The sequence below is a fragment of the Sipha flava genome, unplaced genomic scaffold (genome assembly GCF_003268045.1).
Source record: "Sipha flava isolate LNK unplaced genomic scaffold, YSA_version1 220_pilon_pilon, whole genome shotgun sequence".
Classification (NCBI taxonomy): Eukaryota; Metazoa; Arthropoda; class Insecta; order Hemiptera; family Aphididae; genus Sipha; species Sipha flava.
Genome location: NW_020272849.1, coordinates 1082635 through 1106333, shown reverse-complemented (window position 1 = coordinate 1106333; position 23699 = coordinate 1082635). Strand labels below are relative to the sequence as shown.

The 23699-nt window shown below is 26.1% G+C and overlaps 1 protein-coding gene across 1 annotated transcript in view; it reads right to left on the bottom strand.

The window, feature by feature from the left end:
* Positions 1 to 23699, bottom strand: part of LOC112683166 (neuropeptide CCHamide-2 receptor-like) — a 204314-nt gene that overhangs the window by 152035 nt on the left and 28580 nt on the right. The gene's annotated exons all lie outside the window — the stretch shown is intronic.

Below are 23699 nucleotides of genomic sequence, written 5' to 3'. Positions count from 1 at the left end.
TAACAAAAATATATTATAACCTAATCATTGTAAAACCTCTACAGGCTAATGACCTTTGATGTCGAGCCTTTATTCTAAAAAAAAAAAAAAAATATTTCAACGACCTGTTTTTCAGTGAAATTTTCTCTCCGTTGTTGAAAGGCACGGATATCTATGGTAGACTGGTTGGGAACAGCTGTCACATTTCTACAGTGTTTCTAGGTCAGCAAATTGAGAATTAAAAACCAAACATATAGTAGATATAATGGAACTTTGTAGAACGAACAAAGTAATATAATAATAAGAAAACAAAAACAACAAACATCCGCATTGTATAACTGTCAAGTGTCAATATGAATCATACTATGGAGTATTAATTTCAAATATTAGGAGAACGTGTTGATTTTACAAACATTTTATTTTTTTCAACTTTTTCTTTAATCAGACCGTTAGAAAGTATATTTAAGCTAAAATATGAATGTACAATATAAATTATAGAGATTTAAGCTATAGTCATTTTTGGTTTTCTCACAATTGTTCAAAGTATGTATTTGATAGACAAGTGAAATCATTTCGTGTTACAAACTTCTTTAACATGATTATAAATATCCAAATCCAATGATATCGGGTTTAGGAAGTATTTCAAAATATAATAATATATTAAAATAATTTACTGATACTTGTGAATATCCAGGAAAAACCGAAATTACTGCTCATTTTTAGCAGATATACGTGTTTTTATATGGCTTATAATACAGTTTATATCAGTTTTTATTGTGAGAATAACTATTATTTTATTATTTTATTTTATAAGTTAATCCTCGTAAGCATAGAATGAATACAAATAAAAATTAATCATCAAGGTACTTCGAGGGTACCTCGATTACCTTATCGTTCGTATACTAATTATTAAGAATAATTTGAAATAAAAGAATTACATTTTATAGGATTCATTGAATACATATCATATATTCTATACATTTTTATAAATTTATATCTTCTTGACAGTTTCTAAAAACTAATTAAAAATTTGGTTTTCATTGAAACTATGATTATTTTAACTATCGTTATATTAAAAGAGTTTGTTTTAATCAAAAACTAAATTAGTAATTTATTGTTTAAAAATCAATTCACATATTAAATTATTTTGACTCAGAGATTTTTCTCGTATTTATTCGCATCGAATTAAGCAATGTCCCAGGATTATCATAATATTGAAAGGTGTTTAGGACATTGGTACCTAATAGTACGACAAATTTCAGTCATGCAATGTCAAAAGGCAAACAGTGATTACAGTGCTATTAAGGAATAAATTGTTTTTAATAAAGATAAATAATATGAAATCTCGTAAAAATATATAGTCAAATTTTTTCTGTAAATCTATATAGTGACAATTAGCATTTGCAAATTTATTCTAAACGTTTTTATCAAAATTAACATCCAATCAATTAGTCATTAATGTTTTCAGCGATTTATTAAATGATAACACATATTTCATACATTCTATTTTTTAAATCATGTAAAAATTTCAAAAATTTGTTTTTAATATTAAATGCTGTGTACGCATTACTGATACAGTAAGTGTCGGTATTTTAACATAAAATTAATTTAAAATTCGTTGGTGAGGTATGAAATTATTATCATACGGTCTGTGTACAATATTCATTGAACATACAAAATTTTTATGAGTGTCCATACAGTTAATATTTCATCATTATTGTTAAACATTCATTAATATTATTTATTTTTTTATTTTTTACCAACCGTAAAACCTCAAATGTTGTAGTGCGAGCTTTTATTCGTAGTTACCGTTTTATTTTTGTAATACTTTTGATAATATATTTCTACCAGAGTTCAATATAAAATTTGTAGCATTGAAATCGAGCAACGAATTCGATACCAAGTATCACTCAAGTCTTGTGAAACTCTTCACTATATCAAGTTTTAACAGTTGTTGTATACATATACAATTTAAAATAAATTGTGTTCAATTGCATTGTTTGTTTATTGATTATTATTTATTTCTTTAAATTAACTCAATTTTGGTCGTTTTCCGATTATTTTATGGATTTGCCATCATGCTTTTTAGATTGTAAGTGTGTAATAGTATTTTACCGAGTTTGCCACAATGATTTTAAGACTTTTTCACTTTAATACGTGTTTTTGAATGTACACAATGAACGAAAACAATAATCGAACAAGAGACCTTTCTCTTGAACACTAGAAGCGTCTAGCAATAAATTAATAATATACGAACACGTCCGGAGCAGCTTAAGTCCATTATAAATCTTGATATAGGGTTCAGTAGAATCTCTTTTTTTTCTTCAGCTCTGTCTCACACTTTCTCTCTCTCTCTCTCTCTCTCTCCTCACTCACTCACTGATTCCCTCTCTTGTTTCTAGTGTCGATGTTCTTGTTTCTTATACCTCGACCATTCCCGGAAAAACAACAAATATTTTAGAGCATTTTTCGGTCACTCCGTAACGATGCATTTAACACAAACCATAGAATATGGGATTATTATTATGTGTAGAGTGATTGAAGAAATCGCGGGGAAAAATAATACAATAACGAAGAAATTACCCACGTATAGGTTTAGTACGAAAAAGTATATACACGTGCATATATATATATATACAGTACATATATTACCGTTACATATGTTACAGTATATATATATATATATATATATACTGTAACCGAATAATTGATTCTTTCTAAGTGTTCGTATTATACACACGTATACACATAAGACTTATACATTTTAGACCGTCTAAATGATGCAACATTTACAAGTAAATTCATCTCCATTAGTTTTGTTCGATCTGTTTTATTATGTGCAATAAATATAAATCATGAATCGTGAGATGGCTTTTTCACGACAAAACAAGACGGCTATTTTATAAGACGCAGCCATTACCGTCCGGTTGTTTTCATTAATTGTCATTCATTATTTTAAACACTTGTTTAATAACGTACAACTGTTTCATTAAATTGTTAACCAATTTAACATTACTCGTCTGTAATTTGTTGTAATTTATTTGTCGGTAACTCCTAGCATCATTATTATTAAAAACCGTACTTTTAAATCTCCCCTATATAATTATTTTATTCTAAAAGTAACTATACTATAAATGTTTACAATACTATTCGGATTATACGATGTTTTTAATTTTTAATTATTCGAAACACAAAGATAAACGTTTAACAACAATAATATATTACCTGGAAAACATTTGCGTTATATAATCATTAACCCTAAAGTTAATAGTTACTTCAAAATCTTTAAAAACCGTTGAGCAATATTCATAATTGTGAAAGATATTTAGTACAAAATTATTATGAAAAATATTCAACAGAGCCCAGATTTAATCTCATCGCAAATCTTTTACGTTCATCTTAAGTTTGGTCTATAATATAACACGGGGTGTATAAAAGATATTATTACTCATCACGTAAATGTCGCGTTGGTAAATATTATGTATCTGATCTTCGTAAATATTGTGTTACCTACCTCATTTCGTTCTTTAAAGTATATATATATGATGTTATTCCATATCAATATATCACGAAGTAGTTTGTATAGCTATTAAATTAAAACTAATTTTTTATCATTTCTAAATGTTATTTCGAATTTTCAAGTAAAAAGTTTTCTTTGGCATTTAAGAAATGAAATTATGGACAGTATGAAATGGTCACTGAATTTTAAATTGCACTTGGTGTGGTTTCTCAAATTAATTTAAGAACAAGAATAGTGGAAGATATTATAAAATTAACAAAGCACACAAATAGTCGATACGTGCACGATCAATGTTTTGAAGATGGTTTTCGTGATAATAATGATAAAAAATATAACGTACATTTTTTTTCTAATTTAATTGAAACAAAATAGTTTTATAAGATTACTTAGATTTTCAATATTTTTTCAGTGTTTAAAACATAGTTTTAATAATTTTATATACATTGGATAATCACTCTTCAGCTTATTCTGTTGGATAAATTGAACTAATTTTTGTTTATATTTTTGCTTATCATTTAAAATGATCGAAAACGATTCCAGCCAACCAGATTAAATTAATACGTAGTAAAATATTTTCTATTCTCGTATTAATTTTGTTATTGCATAGAGAGATCCAAAATAATGTTTTAAGTTGGTTTTATTATTTTTTTTTTATCTAAACATTTTATTTTAAACATTTAAAGAATTTTTACTAAGAATTTTAACTTTTTACATTACAGAATATCTTTGATAAAAATTTTAATAATTTTGAAAAGTTATAAAGTAGTATAAATAGCAAACTAATACCTACCCTGCAATAATCTGTATGCAACAATAAATTTCCATCGAGGGCACTCAGAAGATTAAGTTTATTTTTCGAAACTAATTGTACAATAAACATTTTAAACTCAGCTTTCATGTTTCAAAAAGAAAAAAAAAATTAAAACTAAAAAAAACATACTTCTTATTCTTCTACTATCTTCAAGTCGAAGAAAAAAATTTCCGAGATCTTTGGTCTTTGACTGATTATATTTCGAACGTGTTAAAGATAAAGTATTGTTAATTTTGTAAATTATTCTAATACGCGATAACAACGAAAAGGTAAGCCCAAAACTAAGTTCAAAAGTAATTTCGTTTGTGGAACTTACTAGTATCTGTGGTCAACACCGGCAAAGGCCATATTATAAATGTGGTGGTATAATATTATAGTGATAAAGACGCGGGACGTGCGTGAAACAAAAGTATTTTTTTGAAAACTCATAGTCAAAACACCACGCATAGCTCAATGAGTGTTTTGTTTGGTATTATTTAGTATAGGTATTGCTTGTTGAATTATTGTTTTCTAGCGACTTGTGCGATACTGGTGAACAGCCGACACAATACAGGTATTATTGCAGGTATAGATTAACTTATTGCGAAATTTCGATTTCACGATAAATGTCGAACATTGAACGCACGTAAACATGATCTTACTACGGATTATAATAAATTATAATATTATAATATATTCGATTATAATAATAATAATTAGAACTATAATTATTGACCACTAAAAGTTATGTAAATCCATAGTTTTTGACAGCCTAGTCTAGAAATTTCATATTATTTTTTTTAACAGAGAAAAAAAGTATTCATTATAACAGTATATATTTAAAATTGTTCGAGTATTGTTCACTTACATTTTTGTGACAATTATTTCAGCAATAGTTGAAATACCTTTAAATATAATTGGTTTCAACAATACTGTATACACACACACACACACGCACATACATATTATAAACAATATATAGATGCATATTAACCGGTCGTGTTTAAAGTCTCGGGTTGCGATAGAAATTCACAGAATACTTATTAAATGGCTGTGTAACTAGTTACTATGGAAGTCAAAAAAATTCCATAAAGTGTGCTTGTTTGATATGAGGTCAAGTGTCAAATAAGACATGGCAGAAACCTACGAAAATAAGGCTCGTCCGAGTATTTTACAAGAGAGTGACAAGTTTAACAAATTGCTTATTCAAACGAACGGCAGAGCAAAACAATCCTGATGGATAAAACAACACGTTTTCTTAGATGCACTTTATACTACTTTAAAGATTTTATTTTAATATTAAATTGTATAATTACTAAAACTCAAATTTCGAGATTTAAAGCGATATGTCGTATATGATGTATTTCCGAAATAATTTTATAAACTGTAATTTAAATACCAAACAAAAATTATGATAATAAAATTATATAAATACTGTAACAGTACTAAGAACATCGATTTTATTTGAATTACTGTTTATTTTAGTTTTTTACAAAACGTGTTACGATCTACCATAATTATTTAACGATTATTTAACGAAACTGTAGAACAAAGAAATCAATTTAAGTATGTCTTAGATTTTAGTTACTAGATATATATTGATTACAGTAACAATTTGAAATTGGTTTCATTATGAATCAATGTTCTCGTAGATACATAGACATATGGTATAGTTTTATTATGAAATAATTAAAAGAAATTTTGTTTTCTACAGCAGAAAAATTATAAAAAAAAATCGAAAAATAAATCTCAAAATTACCAATTCTAAATTGAAAAGAAAATATGGAAATATTTTATTATTTGTAATATATATTTATTACACCCAAAATAGTAAACATTTAAAAAATAAAAATAAAACACATTATTCCTAATATATATATATATCCATTATTTTACTCATTTCACTATAAATTAAGTAAACTATATTATTCCTCCTACGAATCTGTTAGAAAGAATGGAGCTTTTTTTATATTTGTATTTAAAAGTTAAGGATATTAATTATATAAATAAGTATAATAACATAAATTAAAACGTAATATTCCGCCCTTAACCATTGTGTCGTTAAATTATATTCTGTGAAATTATAAAATATCACCTTTTGGATGTAAAAGGATATATTCAAAGGGCTGTATACGAACTACGTCCCCAGGGGAAAGAAATCGCCATAACTGAGTTACGGGCGTGGTTTTCTCACAACACACACGAATAGCGTCCCTCAGTTTATTGCTCCTAGTTGTATTCGCAATATTAATAGTTAATTTTATTAAAATTGATTGTCAACAAGGACGCAACATGGACAACAAGATTTGGGTAGGGGTGGATCAAGGTGGTACCCACAGACCCAGACAAATTTTTATCTACAGTTGATCTAGGTTAAACTATCCTCTTCTGAAATTTGAGTTTAAAAAATAAAGACCACGCTAGTGTTTATAGTTATGTAATTGAAACTATGGTCTAGGTCACTAAGCTTCAAATATTCAAAACTACCCACTTCGAACTTGCGACTTGACGCCGTGTGATTTTTTCTTACGGAGATATACTATGTTATGAGTTTACCAAAACAAAGTTCAAAATGTCTTGAAACTTAAGCAAGAAATTCGTCATGTCCCCAACAAATTTGATGGGGCAATGTGTGATCGAATAATGGTAAATTGTAAGAAAAAAATAATCGCCTTTAGGACTAGTAGGGAGGGTCATACGTTCGATATTGTTGTTCATTGTCAAACCTTAACTTTTCTTGAAGAGAATGATATATTTGTAATATTTCTTTTTTAAATAAATTATTTTAATTTATTACTTTATAACAGATTTAAATCTTGCGTTGTTTTTGAGTTAGATTACACTATAATTTAAGTGCAATTATAAAAGTATTTTCATAGTTCATGATTTCAGTACTACAGTCATCGTTAACAGTTTTTTTTTACAAAAAAGCTTTTTTTATGTTTTAATATATTTATATATATATATATATATATATAATAAATAATTAATTGAATTTTTTTTTAGAGCTGAATTGTAGAACGACTAATCTGGAGAAATATTTTCCTAACAATTGCTCGATATTTATAATGGCAAAATACCTGTTAACTCATCGTTTGAATACATTTCATTCCCTATCATTTTTTGTTACTTTTTTTAAATCAAAACCGAATTCATCGAGAAAGTTTTCCTTAACATTGCTAAAAGTTAATGCAAACGAAATTAATTTTCAAATTCAAAATTAGATAGCTAGCAAATTGATGATATACAAATCGATTGATTTCGTCACTAAACTAAGATGATGTTGTCAACTATCCAATGAAATTCTTAAATTAGCTGAATATTTCCGAATTACCATCTCATAATCTGCAATTGAAAATTGGATAGGTAATAATTACGAGTAGGTTATGGAATATAAATCAGACACATCATTACAATGGCGCATGACTTGGGGTAAAGACATTAATGAATAACGTCATCGAAGCCACAATTTTAAAAAGGAAGTACAAAAGCGAAGGCATTTTGATTCCATAGATTCCTTTGATTCCGAACGATATGCCATTCGACTTTAAACGTTTACAATTTCCAGTCCGCCTATAATTTGGAATGTCGATAAATAAATCGCAAGGACAGTCGCTAACGGTTTGTGGTATCGATCTTGAAAATCCATGTTTTTCACATGGATAGTTGTATGTCGCCTTTTCCCGTTCCAGAATACCAAAAAAACTCTAAATATATATTTATATGTATTTAGGTATGGATTATCATAGTGACTATCAGTATTGTATGTGAGTGGTTAACACATCCTGTCGTTGTTAGTGTTGTTACTTGTTATCATATTTATTTTATCTATTTCTTAATTATTATTTTTAATTTTTCCATACAACTTTTTCCTTTTAAACATTATTATGGGTCGTCCTAATACATTAAAAATACATTCGTATTATAAATAATTATAAAATATTATAAGATTATTATTCATTTATTATTATTTAGTTATAGAAAAAAATCATTATATGATTTAATGAATAGGTATGTTATCAAAAAATATTAAAAGATTTTTAACGGTTTACAGTAGCGTTTCTCAACCAGGGGGTCGCGAACACCTTGAATTGGGGTCGCGTAGGTTAAAAATAATAAAACGTTGATTTACAAAATATGAATTCAAATCAAATTTTTACCTAATATAGATGGAGAGGGGGTCGCGAAGTGATTGATCATATTTTATACCTATTTTGGGGGTCGCGACACTAAAAAGGTTAAGAAACAATGGTTTAAAATACATTTAAGTATTATAAAATATTGTAATATTCACATATAATAGATTATTTTAAGGTGAAAGACGAATATTTACACTATTAATATTTTATTTTACTTTTTAAAGAATCGAAATATAACAACATTTTTCCTACGAAAATATAATCCTAACCCTGAATCGAATTATTCAGTTTTTAAGAACTAAAAATGAACCGAAACCATCAATTTTGATGATTTAAAAATCGAAATTAAAATTAATTTTTTTTTTTTTTTGAAAAGGATAAGAAACCGAAATCAATATTTTAATTTCTTGTAACCAGCATCATAACCAGAATCGACTTTTTTTTCTAGTAACCGAATCAAAACCAAAACCATAAAATTCATCAGTTTCAGTCCTTGATAATCACATATTATCCATTAGAGTAACGCAGTACCATGATCAAAACGTATGTGTTTACAGCGAAATAACAGATATTAATTGTGTATGTTTTAACATGTAACAAATAATTATTAGAGATTATAATTAAAATGGAACATGATGTATTATACGGACTTCGCGGAACTATAGTACTATAATTGTTATTATACTGTGATGAAAATATAATTGTATGTCGAACGACTAGAAAGACAAACTGTGAAGAGTAGGATTGATAAAACGCAGAATTATTTAAAATTTACCATTTCTACGGCTCCTTTATGTCTTCAAAGTATTTCTATGACTTTCAAAATATTACAATGATAAAAAAATAATGGTTTAAAATTATTATATGATTGTACAATTATTTATTTAACATACGACATATACAAAGAAAAAGTTATAAATAAACGTGTTATTCTTGTTAAATATGAATCGATAAAAAAATGTATTAATATTTAGTGAGATGGATAAGCTTCATCTTTCATTGTTCGTTTAAATCATGGCTTTTGTATGAAAATAGATATTATCATCTACTTTTTAATGTTCACATTGAGTAAATATATGTCTACTGTTTTTGGTCTTAATCACAAGTAACACATAAGAATGTTATCTCACATACATATAAAGTTGTAAAAGGTATTAAATTTTTATAGTTTATTAAATATTTACGGGTATTTATTTAATTATTTATTTTATTATTGATGAATTTCAATATTAGGTGATGATACAAAGTTTTTAGTATAAAATCTAATGTTATATCGATCCAATTGCTCCTTTTCTATAAATGACGTACTTATTGGAAGGTCAACATTGAAAGTATTATCATTGAAAAGATTATCATTGTATCATACTGCCATAGAAAAAATTAAAAAACACACACACACACACACACACACACACATACACATATATATATACTTTTTAATATTTATTTTCGATTATAAAACGTGGCTCTCTTCGCCAATTCCCGTGTTGCCCCTAGGATCCGCGACATATCGTTTGAATACATTTGGTATAACAAAAACAAAACCGGTTTGGAGAATGTTGAATGAAATAAATGAAAAATTAAGTGAGCGATGGTCACTTGTTATAAGATTATATGTTTGGAACTGGAAGTGACAAACGACTCATATGGCGGATACAAATTCGATTTGGGAATTGAATCTGAAATATTTACGGTATCAGAAGTAATGATTCACGACAATTCTCACGGGATACCGGTCGGCACGTTTGTGGAGAAGAGCTTTTCAAATGAAATATAGCAGTCCTCCTATTGAAGTTTTCTGAATAGTGGACGATGCGAATTTCTTCTTTGCGGTGGACTATCTCCGCAGTGCATCGGTCAGTAGTTCCCTTCAGTTTTTATATTATAATCTTTACGTGAACTCGTAACATAATGTTACGAATATGCAACGTTACTAAACGAAAAATCTGTTTTAGTTGATTAAAAATTCAATATTCAGGTTAGGTTATATAGTTTAATCAATGTCAATAATCCATTGGCCAGATATCCATTAAAATAAAAGTTAAAGGTCTTATTCAATTATATTCCACAGTTTGTATACAACAGTATGCTTTTGTATTTCTTCCCCTCCTTTATCGTTATTATTTTGACCGAAAATTAAAACAAAACATTAACATATTATTGGTCACTTGAATAATACCGCAATTACGGAAATGAATATTTTAACCATATTTGAAAGTGTTATTCACGATAAACACTTTTTTTTCGGCAGTTATTTTAGTATGAATTTACCCTGTTAAAAATATAGAGAATCTAATGCAGTTGTTTAAGTGCGCAACACTAAATGTTTTTTAATAACACAGAGATTATTTGTAGACACATTGTTATGAAATTAACTGTTAACTGAATTTAAAAAATGCGTAATGCGTGTATTATATTATATTTTAACATAATATAAGTATATATTATTAATCTTAAATACAGTAATTTAATATCGAAAGTAATTGACAAAATTTTAGGGATATACTTCAATTTAGCAAAGTGAAGTGACATAGTATACCCTGCAAGATTTTGGATAAAAAAATCTGCTCGTATAAACTTTAAGCATAAGTCTTGCACCTACAATGATTGGATATTAAATTTTTCTAATTTGAAATTTTCCAAAAAAATTAATATTGATAGAATATCAATTTGAAATAATTAAACAAAAGTATGTTTGATATTTATTACATAGAAATGCCAAGATTAAAAGTATTTCATTATAAGAATATCATCTGTCTTATGTACAATAATATTAGTGAGACCAAAACGAATCAAAATCCGCAAAGACTACAACGGGTATCACTGATTTCTAGCCATAAGTAGTAGTGGATGAAAATGAAACTATCTATCAAACTATAACATCACTATCAACTAGAAATTTAAAATTATACACATGCTTTGCATGACAAAAGTTCTAATGAATTGTTGTAATTTTAACATTAAGCTCGAAAAGCGATTGTTTGCCTGAAAAAATCTATACTTGGTTAGAATTTTTGTGGTTGAGGATTATATGAATACGCAGATCATGTGACCGACATCATGTGTTTGTAAATAGAAACGATGAGTAGATTATCAAATCATCCTGTCTTTTTCCCTTAATCTTATGAGTTACATAATACCAAATTATTGATGAAAACAATTTTTTTTAAATAATCGATACTAAGTATAAAAAAAAAGGCAACTTTAAGTCTTATAGTTGCCTTTTTTTTGTAAAATTTCGGTGTATTATAATTTTATCGTTAAAATAATGTATTTTAAGAATTTTATTTCAGTTATATTTGAGTTCATCCATAATTATTTATTTTGAAAAACAAGATTAAATTATCATAAAATATTCACGAAGACTATATTTTGAGTTTATCACGGTATTCAAAGTTACAATAGAATATCGTTACAAAGAAATCTGATTGTGTGTCATCTGTAAAATAATTAATTAATTTTATAAATAGTTTGGTAAATTAGTATAATCACTATAATCACTATGATTTATTTCACAAAATAAATCATTAATATATTATACCATGTAAAATATTTTGATACTTCATTTTTTTTTATCAAATATTACATATTAATTTATAGTAAATTATAATTTTAGAAATACGTACATATTTTCTTTAGGTAGGTACTACTTATTTATATACTACTTGAAAATAGATTTAATGAGGTATATAAAATTAACTTGCAAGCAGTAAATAATCTGATTGTACAATAACTTAATTATGAAATAAAATTTGAAAATATAAAATAGTGTTAAGATTTTTTCAACAAGCATTCATAATTATTTTATTAAGGATAATCATCTTGTAGTTGAGACTTGAACATTAATTGAAACGTTAATTACAACATTAATTGAATAATTCATTAAATTAATTGAAATTACTTATAAAATGTATTAATTAAAGAAATAATAAATAAATTATAATAAAATAGATTAATAGTTTTACATTTTTTTCTCTCAATAAGTGTTAAATCGATGTAATGCAATCGACATTATTTTATTCTATAATATTTTGAAACGATTTCTTAAAAGTTAAAAGGAAATCGATACTAAAATATAACGTATTAAGTATAGTATACCTTGTGAATTTTAATGTACATACATTACGATTAAACCAAAACTTTAAAAAGTTAAAATCCTTAATGTATTTTATCAAGTATTGAGTATACATAATACGTACTTATAGATGACTCAAATTATAATTCTTACCTATAAGAAAATTTCATATAAAAAAGATGAACAAACAATCTTGGAACAGTCGATAATAAATATATGAATATAAATAAAATTATGATGCTGGACTATTGTTCAAATTATAAGCTATTTCATCTTACTAACCTGCAGTATACGTTGCTATTTTTGCTATTATATCAAAATACTTTATTAAATGTTCAGATTTAATGATTCTGGTGCAGCACTAGAAGATAGTTTGTGTTCGTACCTATTATAATTTGAGAAAGGTGCAATTACTTAAGCTATAGTAGTATGTTACACAACTTATATATACATTTAAAGTAAAACATAAATTGTTTTTTATAAAGACGTTTTACAAGAACTTTTTATTTCTTTAATAAACTATTTCGGATAATATACGTACATTTACTTTTCTTTTTAGCATAAATCTATTACTTTTTACCAAAAAGTAAAGTAGTTTTTCTTCGTCCGTTTTTATCCAATTCTATAAAATTATAATTATGTTTGTATTAATGACTCATAAATTCTGCATACGTTTATAAGTAAATCAAGTATTAGGTTTGGGATGGTATATATTTCTTGAAATAAAAATTTTTAAATTTTTGATTCTTCACCCCTAAAATTGTTTTAGATGTGTAATAAAATTATATGAGTGATGTTTTAAATTTTATTGAAATTTATTAATTTAAAGCATGCCTCAAGAGCGTTGAAATGTGTGATAAAAAAGACATTAATTTATTTTTAAAATATTTAAAATAAATATATATATATATATATATAACAGATTCAATATAAAAATAAAAAAATATTTAAATTAATTTCTTCATTAGTAGAACCTATGCACAAATGTATTCGAAGGGAACAACTTACTTCATACATTACTTACATTAATACAAATTGACAATTATTTATAACAATAGTAGCAATAATAGCAAATTCATTACGTAATAATTGATGTCAGTGGAATTATAGAATCATTAGAATTATAGAAATTTTCTTTTGCTGCGAAAATCGTTTGTTCTTTTCCTTCAAAAAATTAAGTTATTGAATAGTATTGATTTGATTTTAAAGAAATTACATATGCGAAATCTATATATATATATATATATATATATTGAAGTATTTCAGATCAAAATGTTGAAATATAAATAGTAGAAATTGAGAAAAATTAGAAATAATAAATAAATAAAAATAGTCGGTTATACTATAAATTACCAAATATATCCTGCTACTGTATAATTCATTTTCTAAGGTTAAACTTTATCCATCGCGAAAATTCTGATTATTAGTTGAAAGAGAACCGTACACGAGAATATATGAGAGAATATATGATTTTTTATCATTAATATGGGTCCCAGTAAAAAAGAAAAAAAGGGTCTTTTCACTTTTTAATTTTTATTATTATAATTTATATACATATATATAGGAACTTAAATTCAAATTTAAAATTAGTATTTTTATTTTAAAATAATAAAATCTTATACAAATTAGTACTTACTATACATTTTTATTGAAAATAAAATTATATATGAATAAAATAATTTATTGAAACTTCGTTTGCGTATTTTTTTTCTGTATAGTCATTAATAATTTTTATTAAATTCAACTGTCATGCTCGATCGTTTACAATAGATATAATTCAAAGTTCGGTTAATCTTTCTTTACACATTATGTTTCGTAAATAATTCTTTATTAATTTTAATTTGGAAAATGAACGTTCCGCTGAAGAAACTATTATAGGAAGTGTCAAAAATAGCATACATACTGTACGTATTTCAGAAAATGTAGTTGATGTAGGTTTCTCTGTAAAAAGTAATTCAGTAATTGCTTTTAACAATATTCGTATTGAAATTTCTTCTTTAAAATAAAATCTAAACGATACAATTTGACATTATTCAATTATACAATTTAGAGCATTAAATAAATCAGAATAATAATATTCTATCACTTTTTTTTCAAAAAATTGATTCGTCGGTAAAATTAATTAGCAAATAAGGTTAAATAACTAAAAATATTTTGAATCGTCTCTGAAAATATTAAAAATTTATTTTATTTATATTATTGTATAATCAAATTTTAAATAAAATATATTGATTTTTAATATTTTTCTGTCAAAGTGAAGAAATTATCTCTATTATTATCTTATAAAACTCCTGCCTAGATCCCTGGCATAGACATTAACACCAGTTTAAGTTCATTAAAAAAAAAAAAAAAAAAAAAAACTTACAAACGAAAATACATACAAAAATGATTTATGTGAAAATAAAGAAAAATACTTATACTGCAAAGAAATCTACACAGATGCAACCAAATTTGAAAAAGGAGATGGCATTGCAGTCACAACCAAAACCTCACCAATTTTCGTAAAAAAAATGTACAACCAGTGCTTTTTCTTCACCACTGAAGCTACCGCCATTTTAAAAGCGATACAACACATATCTAAATTAGAGGACCAAAATCATTTAATCCGCAGTGACTCTCTGAGTACATTAACTAGTCTTCAAAACTGCTTCAACCTTAGCGACATATCCCTTAAAACAATAAACGCAATAAATACTCAACACAAATCAATAGTACTATTATGGATTACTGGTCACAGTAATATACAAGGAAATGAAACAGCTGACAAGGCATCAAAAAAAATCGCAAATTCAAACTCAAAAAAAAAAAATAAAAATACTAACATATACTGACATCAAAAACCATATAAAAAATATCTGCCTTCGAGAATGAGACAAAATATGGAAAAAACAAAACCAAAAACTAAGCAAAATTAAAAGAACTATTTACAAGTGGCCAATAAACTACAAAAATAGAAAACACGAAACAGTAATTAAAAACCTTAGAATCAGCCACACTAAGTCAACTAACGGATTCCTGATGGCAAAAGAGAATCCTCCATCGTGTACAACATGTGGTACACAACTTACCATAAAATACATCTTAACAGAATGCCATCAACATCAATCACAAAGAAGCGAAAACAACATATCAGACCAATTTCAGGAAAGCCTTGGACCAAAACAAGAAGGTACAGACAAAATGCTAAACTTCTTAAAACAAACAGATTTATATAAATTAATTTAATACTATAGATATTAAGTAAAAATCAAATGTAAATAAAAAATTATCAAAAATATTAAAACTGTAAAATACTAACACCATCTTAATTATAATCTAATAACCATTGTTGTTGAAGCTTAAAAAACAATAAAAAAATAAAAAAATTACCTTTGAAGATTTCAGTATTAAAAACGGTATATTTTTCGGTTTCTTTTTTGTTTGAAATTTTTTTGGTACATTCAATATTTTAAGATTTCTATTTACATTTCAAAAAGATACAATATTTTGATTTGTATTCTTAAATATGTATCTACACAGAATCAAACTAAAAAAACTTATGTGCTCAGTTCTTATTTAGGAGATTGAAGAAATTGTTTTACAATATTTTCAGTTTCTAGAATTTTACCTACTAGATTTTTACTAAATATTAATTGAAAATCTTTCATATGAATATTTTAATAATTTGTTTCAAGCATTTCATCTTGATATTTGCTTCTAAGAATTATTTGCGATAAACATTTTAAAATATCAACATAACGATGTCGAACACTTAATAAAGAATCATACCTTGATGATCAACGAGTTGTACGTAATTTTTTTAATGTTATTAAAATATTTGTTGACTCTAAAGATAAAAGTGAGTTCCAAAGTTTAATACTATTCGAAAAAAAATTATAAATGTATTCACAAGTCCAAAGAGAGTTTTTACTTTCGTTTATAAACTCATTTCATCCTTTAGAACTAATTTCAAGTTATTTAAAGCATAATGGACATATGTAGCTTGAATTTGTCGTCAGATCCTCTCAAATATAAGAAAAAGTGTAGTACTTATTGTAAACAAAATATCCCTCAAAGTATCTCTAACTAAACATATTTTTAAACTAGAAACCATCCTTACTTTTAATGATTGAAACTGTCGGCTCAGCATTTTGATGAAAAAAATATATTTATTAAGTCAACAATATATTTCTGTAAAATATAAATTATATTAGTATATATATATAAAAAAAAAATCTTACAAATTATATCACCTTATATCTATTGTATTAAAAAATACAGTAATATAACATCAAAGTTAAAATATAAAACCTCGTATGAAAAAAGCCGGCTCGTATGTACCTAACTGTACAGATTTTCGTAAAATGTTATTATAATTTTATGATCCTTAATAAGGTACCCATTTATTTTTCATTTAATTTTATTCACACATTTTATCAACACATAAATTGGATTTCGGTTAGTATTGTACCTACATGTAATGTATTTACAAATAATGATATTCTGCTTGAAATCGAATGTATTTCTACGGTGCACGTGCTGAATACATATTTTTGTGCAGCTACAAAACTACTGCGTATCATGATTATCTGTAGACAGAAATGGTGTTACTTAAATATGTTAAAGTGCATATTATAGTTCACGATAACGTATCGAAAACGAGTAACACCACCACCCAATACGTGATTACACGACGGATTCCAGCACGATTATCTGTAGCAGAAGCGCGAAGATAAAAATTTTTTTAGATTTTATTGCGCATCTCCGTCCTCTCAAGTAGATGTTTTTACATTTCCCCGTACATCAAGAACACGTCAAACGATACGAAATTGCTTAACATAATTGTATCGCGAAACGAATGTGTACGTCAGAAAAATAAATCGAACATCTTTGATATGAAAGCACCGTGTGGTTTTGTAGTATCTTAATGTGTGGTGCATAAAATGCTATATAGGCACATAATAATACGTTTTAAATATTGTACAAATATTATTTGCCAAACGCGTGTTGAATATATTATTCTTATTTATTTTTATTCGAAAAGATAATGGATTCCTCAAAACAAGTTCACGTGTGTACGAATAAATACGAGTAAATACTGCTGTACGGTTTACAGCTCGCCAAACACGTATTTTTTTTTATTTCAAATACTATACTGTATACACTAAACGACAATAACATTTTAGATTAATTTATAACCGAATACGGTGCACCATAAACTTTTATTTTTTTTAGTTATACGATTTTTTAAACGATATTTGAAATTTATAGCCAATCAGCAATAATAATAATGTTATATTATTCATTTATAATCGAACAATAATATTTGATTGGTTTCGATGTTTGTCTGGCGTCTGGATTTTATCGTAATTATGGTTTTTCCTGTACAACGTTAGATTAATGACTTTTATGAGTATCAATATCAAAAATGTCATTGCATATAAATTTAATACATTAATCACACCATATCAATCGGGTAGTATTTTTTTTTTCGAATGGCAGACGATCATGACGAATTATATGATCCATGGCAATGCGTCTCGTATACGTCTTATAATAATCATTATAATAAATATCTTATACAAACAGGTATCGTAAGAATAAGCATTGAATTTCTTTCAAACAATACAAAGTATTATTATATAATAGCTAAATGAATATATTTCCGTTTAAAAGTTTTGTTATACATAAAAAAGTACTTTTTATTTACAATTAATTACTTGTTAATAGCTGTATGTATTGGATGTGAACGATTTTAACAATTGTATAATTCGATCTCGTATTTTTTTACGAAAAATAATTATTTCAAATCATCTGTTTTAAGATTTAATTAAAATAACATAATGTAGGTTTATATAAATTTATTATAATAAGAATAGGTACGACATTTAAAACATAAAATTTAACGATCGAACATATATTTCCAATAAAACGTTTTCTCTCGTTCATCAATGATTTAATTTCGAATGTCAAAACACACCAATTTTGAGCTCCATTTCGCTAGCATGTACTTTTGCGATTTTTTTATTTTTGCAATATATGTTATTTTGCAGATAATTGGCGTTATTTCGCGGATGTATTTCCGATTTTTGTCGGCAATTAGATTTTTTGCAAATCAAAATAAAATAAATTATATAAGTACTCGACTTGATAAAGTTTTTAAAAACTTTGACGTTCTAAAACAAGAACCATTATCGGGAAAAACCAATTTTGATGCAGATAATTTGATAAGAACACGTAAACGTTTTTATTTCATTTGAATACTTACTGTTTGGGAAAAATTCTCAAAGCAATCGACAGGATCAATATAATTTTACAAAACCAAAACTAAAAATTTGATGTAGTTGTCAAAAAATTTGCGAAGCCTCCTTAAAATTTTACAAAACTTTCGAGAGCAATGTATATATGAAACTTTATCCGATTCAAAGAATAAAGCTGAAACATCAAGCATTTTACAGAATTTCCAAAAGTCAGGTTACGAAAATAGAAACAGTTATCCAGAGAAACTGGAGAAGATGAGTTTTGTAACGTAAGTGAAGAAAGTAAATTTTTAATAACGATTTTTAATTTAAATATTTAAACAAACTGAAAAAAACTATTATGCTGGGTAGATGTGATGATAAATGATAATAATATGCTAAAAAAAAAAAAAAAATGAAGCAGGTACCTAATTAGTTTTATAAATTATTTTATTTCGAATTGCAAAAAAAGTGATTTCTTTAAATTTTTGCAACATTTCATTAGCATATCAACCATTTTTTTGGATTTGATAAAAAACTAATTGTCCACAAAAATCAGAAATACGTCCGCATAATCACGCAAATTGTCCACAAAGTAACATATATTGCAAAAAAAAAAAAAAAATCGCAAAAGTACATGCTAGCGTAATGAAGCTCCGATTTTGGACTTACACAGTTTCGTATTATATATTTATTCCAATGTTTCATAACATTTTCAGTGATGTCACTTGAAACAGGTTTAATATATGTAGGAATAGTCGAATTGCATTTGTTATCTAAGTTGAAACGGTTGAACTGAACTTAGATAAAAAAATGTGGTATACAAGTAACACGCGTTTGTCACGTAGCATAAATCAATTTACAATAAAATAAATATATTATTAAAGTAAGATAAAGAAAATTAAATAAAAATGATTAATAATAATAATATTATTCCATATTATATATTATAATAATAATACAATTAAATATTAATAATAACATTGTTATAAAACCATATGAAAATAACATCTTGAAGTACACAAAATAAGAGTCAGATACGATTAAAAAAAAAAAAAAAAAAAAAAAAAGTATTAAATAATTATAGAAAATAAGGAATAGCGCGTAAAAAGCGAACTTTTAGCGAATTCTTCGAGACATATTGCCATCTCCAAACCTGGTTTTGTTAATCAATGTGGTGTCCCGATAATCGAACGTGTAGCGACATCAAGACAAAGGGGTGTAACGACCGTGTCACATTTACAATACAAATCTAATTATAATGTATTTTGAATGACAAATCATTTAAATCAGGATATATGAACATTTTTTGTGTGCTCGGCAGTACGGAGATGGTCAATTAGCCCGAGCTTATTTACAATTTCTTCAACAATTTTATTTATTTTCATAATTATGATTTCGTCCAAACAATTCGTAATTATTTTTAATTTATACCATTATTGTGAATAGTTAATAGAAAACGAAAATATTTTTTTTTTACGGCTGACGTTCAAATACAATGGTTTTGAGTGGAAAGGTTTTGTGGAAATTTTGATTAAAAAACTTCTTTATACTTTTTAAGTTAAAAATAAAATATGAAATATTAGTTTCTGATTTTCTCAAAAGAACGTGGAATATCACTTGCGCTCTATTAACTTTCTACAATTGAATAATTATATGTTGGTTTAACGCATATAATACGTGTATTACATTTATTATAAATCATTGAAAGTTATAAATCATTTTAAAATCATTTATTCAAAACAAAACGTATTTCCTGTTGAAAAGACAATGTTTAATATTAAAAAAAAAATGTAAAAACTATACGGTACTATTTTCAATTTATATTTATATTTCAGATTTTCAAAAGAACAGACAAGAAAAATATAATTTATGAAATTTTAAAATCAACGTATGATGAGTTTCACAGACAAAAAACACAAATTTAATGTAACTTAGAAAAATATAATCGATTGAAATTCAACTTTCAAACAATACATCGTTTATTTTGTCCGAGTATTTTAAAATATGATTAATCAATTTATAATCAAGGTTATGTGGGAAATCAATTAATACTATCTTTATATATATATTTTAATACTATGTGTTTTTTGTGTGAAGTACTGTGAGAAAAATGCTGTTCTTTATTTTAACTGTTTTATCCTTTGTTCTGGCCTTATGGCGAAAAGTTAGGTCGTTTTCTAGACTTGTGTAGTAATCGTTGTGCAGGACACTACGATCGGTACCACATTAATTATTTAACGACGTAGCACGTTTGATGTTATCTTGAGACGTAATGATGAAAGAGATAAATAATTTGAATAATTAAATACTTGTATGTTAACATTTATAAAACTAACTGTTTTTATTAATTTACCACAGTAAAAATAACAAACAGTTTAAAACAAAAAATAAAGAACAGTTTATTTGCAATCAATAATTATGTACTCGCGGCGATGTGGCTGTCACAATGTCTTCGATGACAGAGTAATAATTTATTAAAAAGAGAAATAACCAGTATAACACTTATTGTTTATCAAAACTATCTATCTACTTCTAATTAATGCTAAATGCTCAACCCGTATTTATACAAGTTCCAATGACATAAAAGTGGCGTGATTCTAATATTACTTCCTTTTACTGTCGATTTAGCATTATTATGTTAAAAGGTGAAAACTATTTGTTGTTTTCACCTTTGCTCTGGATTTCTTACACGTAGGCATATTTAATAATGTTATTACTAAATTATATTGATTATTAAATTATGCTTATTCTCGACTTGGGTTTACTACACTTGGGTTCGATATGAACTCCATAACTTTTTACGTAGATTCTGGAAGTGATTTACGTCTTGATGCGATACTCAAGTGTACGGTCTTCAACCAATCAATTGACCTACTACATATATGGTAATATAATCAGATAATTGATAACAGTAGGTTCACAAAGGACAATGACCAAGATGCGTTTATTCTTGGCGAAATAATGTGGTGCATCAACTAAAATCATAGTTTGTTGGAGTAACGGGTACGATATTTTTTCTAATCGCAAACTACTTCTCTTCCTCTACTCCAATGTCTTTAAATAAAAATAACCATATTATTCTGTTGAAATAGCTTATCGTGTTGGACACACGAAAAAACATGATGTGAAAATATTGACATCGGTTGTATTATAATGCGCATAATGTATTCGCTACAAAGTTGAAGCGGTCAAATGCAAAGTGCAAATTTCCATGTGGAAACAGCGAATGGTATTGGACTGCTGGTAGAAATGGTAATCGCGGATCCGGTGTTATTTATGTAAGCTATATAAGCTATTTATCGCATAAACATGTACGGACGATATGATCTAAGGCTCGAAGGTGTGGTTTTGTGAACGTACCCGGTCGAATACATAAAGGTCTTTAAATTTTGATGACAACGGAGACGTTACATATTATAAATTTATTGTAATAAATTGAACGACGAAGATCTAGGTTGTTGCAAAATGATTGCATACTAAGTTAGATATTCGAAATGCTTTATCGACGACCAAGACCGCGTATACAATAAATTTATTTATTTTGTAATATCTATGTTATTTTCGTAAACACATCAGCTGTAACAAAAATATAATACTTGTGCAATTTGAGTATACATCAGAGTTGATAAAAAAAAGATTTTTAATTGTTTAAAACATGTTTATTCCAATTATTATTTCTAACCATTTCAAACATGTTTAAAACCCCTTTGTAATCGAATGTTAAAGAAAATAAAATTATTAGTATAGGTTTATTTATAATATAATATACGAACATAAAGGAGTGTAATTAAATAATTAAATATAGTAGCAATTAGCTGCGTGATTAAGGCGAATAATTAATAAGTAATAATACTAATAATTAAAAAGTAATAACATACAAATATTAAATAGTAAAAATGTGACAACAGAAGTATGTTTGGAATGTAAATAAATTATAAAAATAAAAATAAGTATTGATAACTAATGTAGGTGTATGTTGAGGTCTTTTTTATAGTGGTGACTACTGTAAACTTGTTCTTGACTATTACTTATTAGTTATTAGATATATTTTAATACTATAAAAATTAACAGAATCATTCATTTACTAATAAATATTAATAAAATACATAATTTTATGTAAAAAGCGCGGATTTCTATGCAATTGTATATTATTTTCCTTCCAATATGTTTGGATTTTTGTCAGTTATCTCCACGAATCATCATAATTTGAAGCTAATGGTGAAATTTTTTTTTGCATATTTTAGCAAAATTCAAAATTTATTGCATATTGAAATGAAAATTTAAAAAAAAAATGTATAAAATAATATTTTGTCAAGTAGAAAAATTAAAACTAAATTTCATAGTCACTAAATAATATATTTATATATATTTAGTTATAAAATAAATAATCGATTACAACGTAAACTTAATTGCTCTTGTGTGTGTCAGTCGGTTATCGACATACCACTTGCTTCAAATATGTCCCAATAATTTCGGTTGACATCGAATGTTCGTTTTCAGTCTTTAACCAATAAACGACACAGCTTCACAAAAGATAAACTTGAAATGTATATGATTATTCATTTTAATAATAAATAAAATTTTAAAAATAAATAAAATTCCCTAAATTTTTTTGAATCATAGTTGAATTATACATTTTAAATAAATAAAAAATTCTTGCATATTTTTTACATATTTTCATGATTTTGACTGCATATTTTTTGCATATTTTCATGATTTTTACTGCATATTATATGGCATATTTCGATACTTTTAAGTGCATACAAATCCGCGCTCTAGTTATGTATTATACCATGTGTTCACCAATTCAGGGAACACTGAATTTCTTGGCCGGATTATATTGGAATAAATCGAATTTTTTTTACAAGCTAGTGGTATATAAATTTACATTTTCGGATAAAATTCAAATTTTTAACCCTCTCGGTATGCACATGAGCAATGCAACTTAATTTTTTTGAATAGCAAACGGTATTTT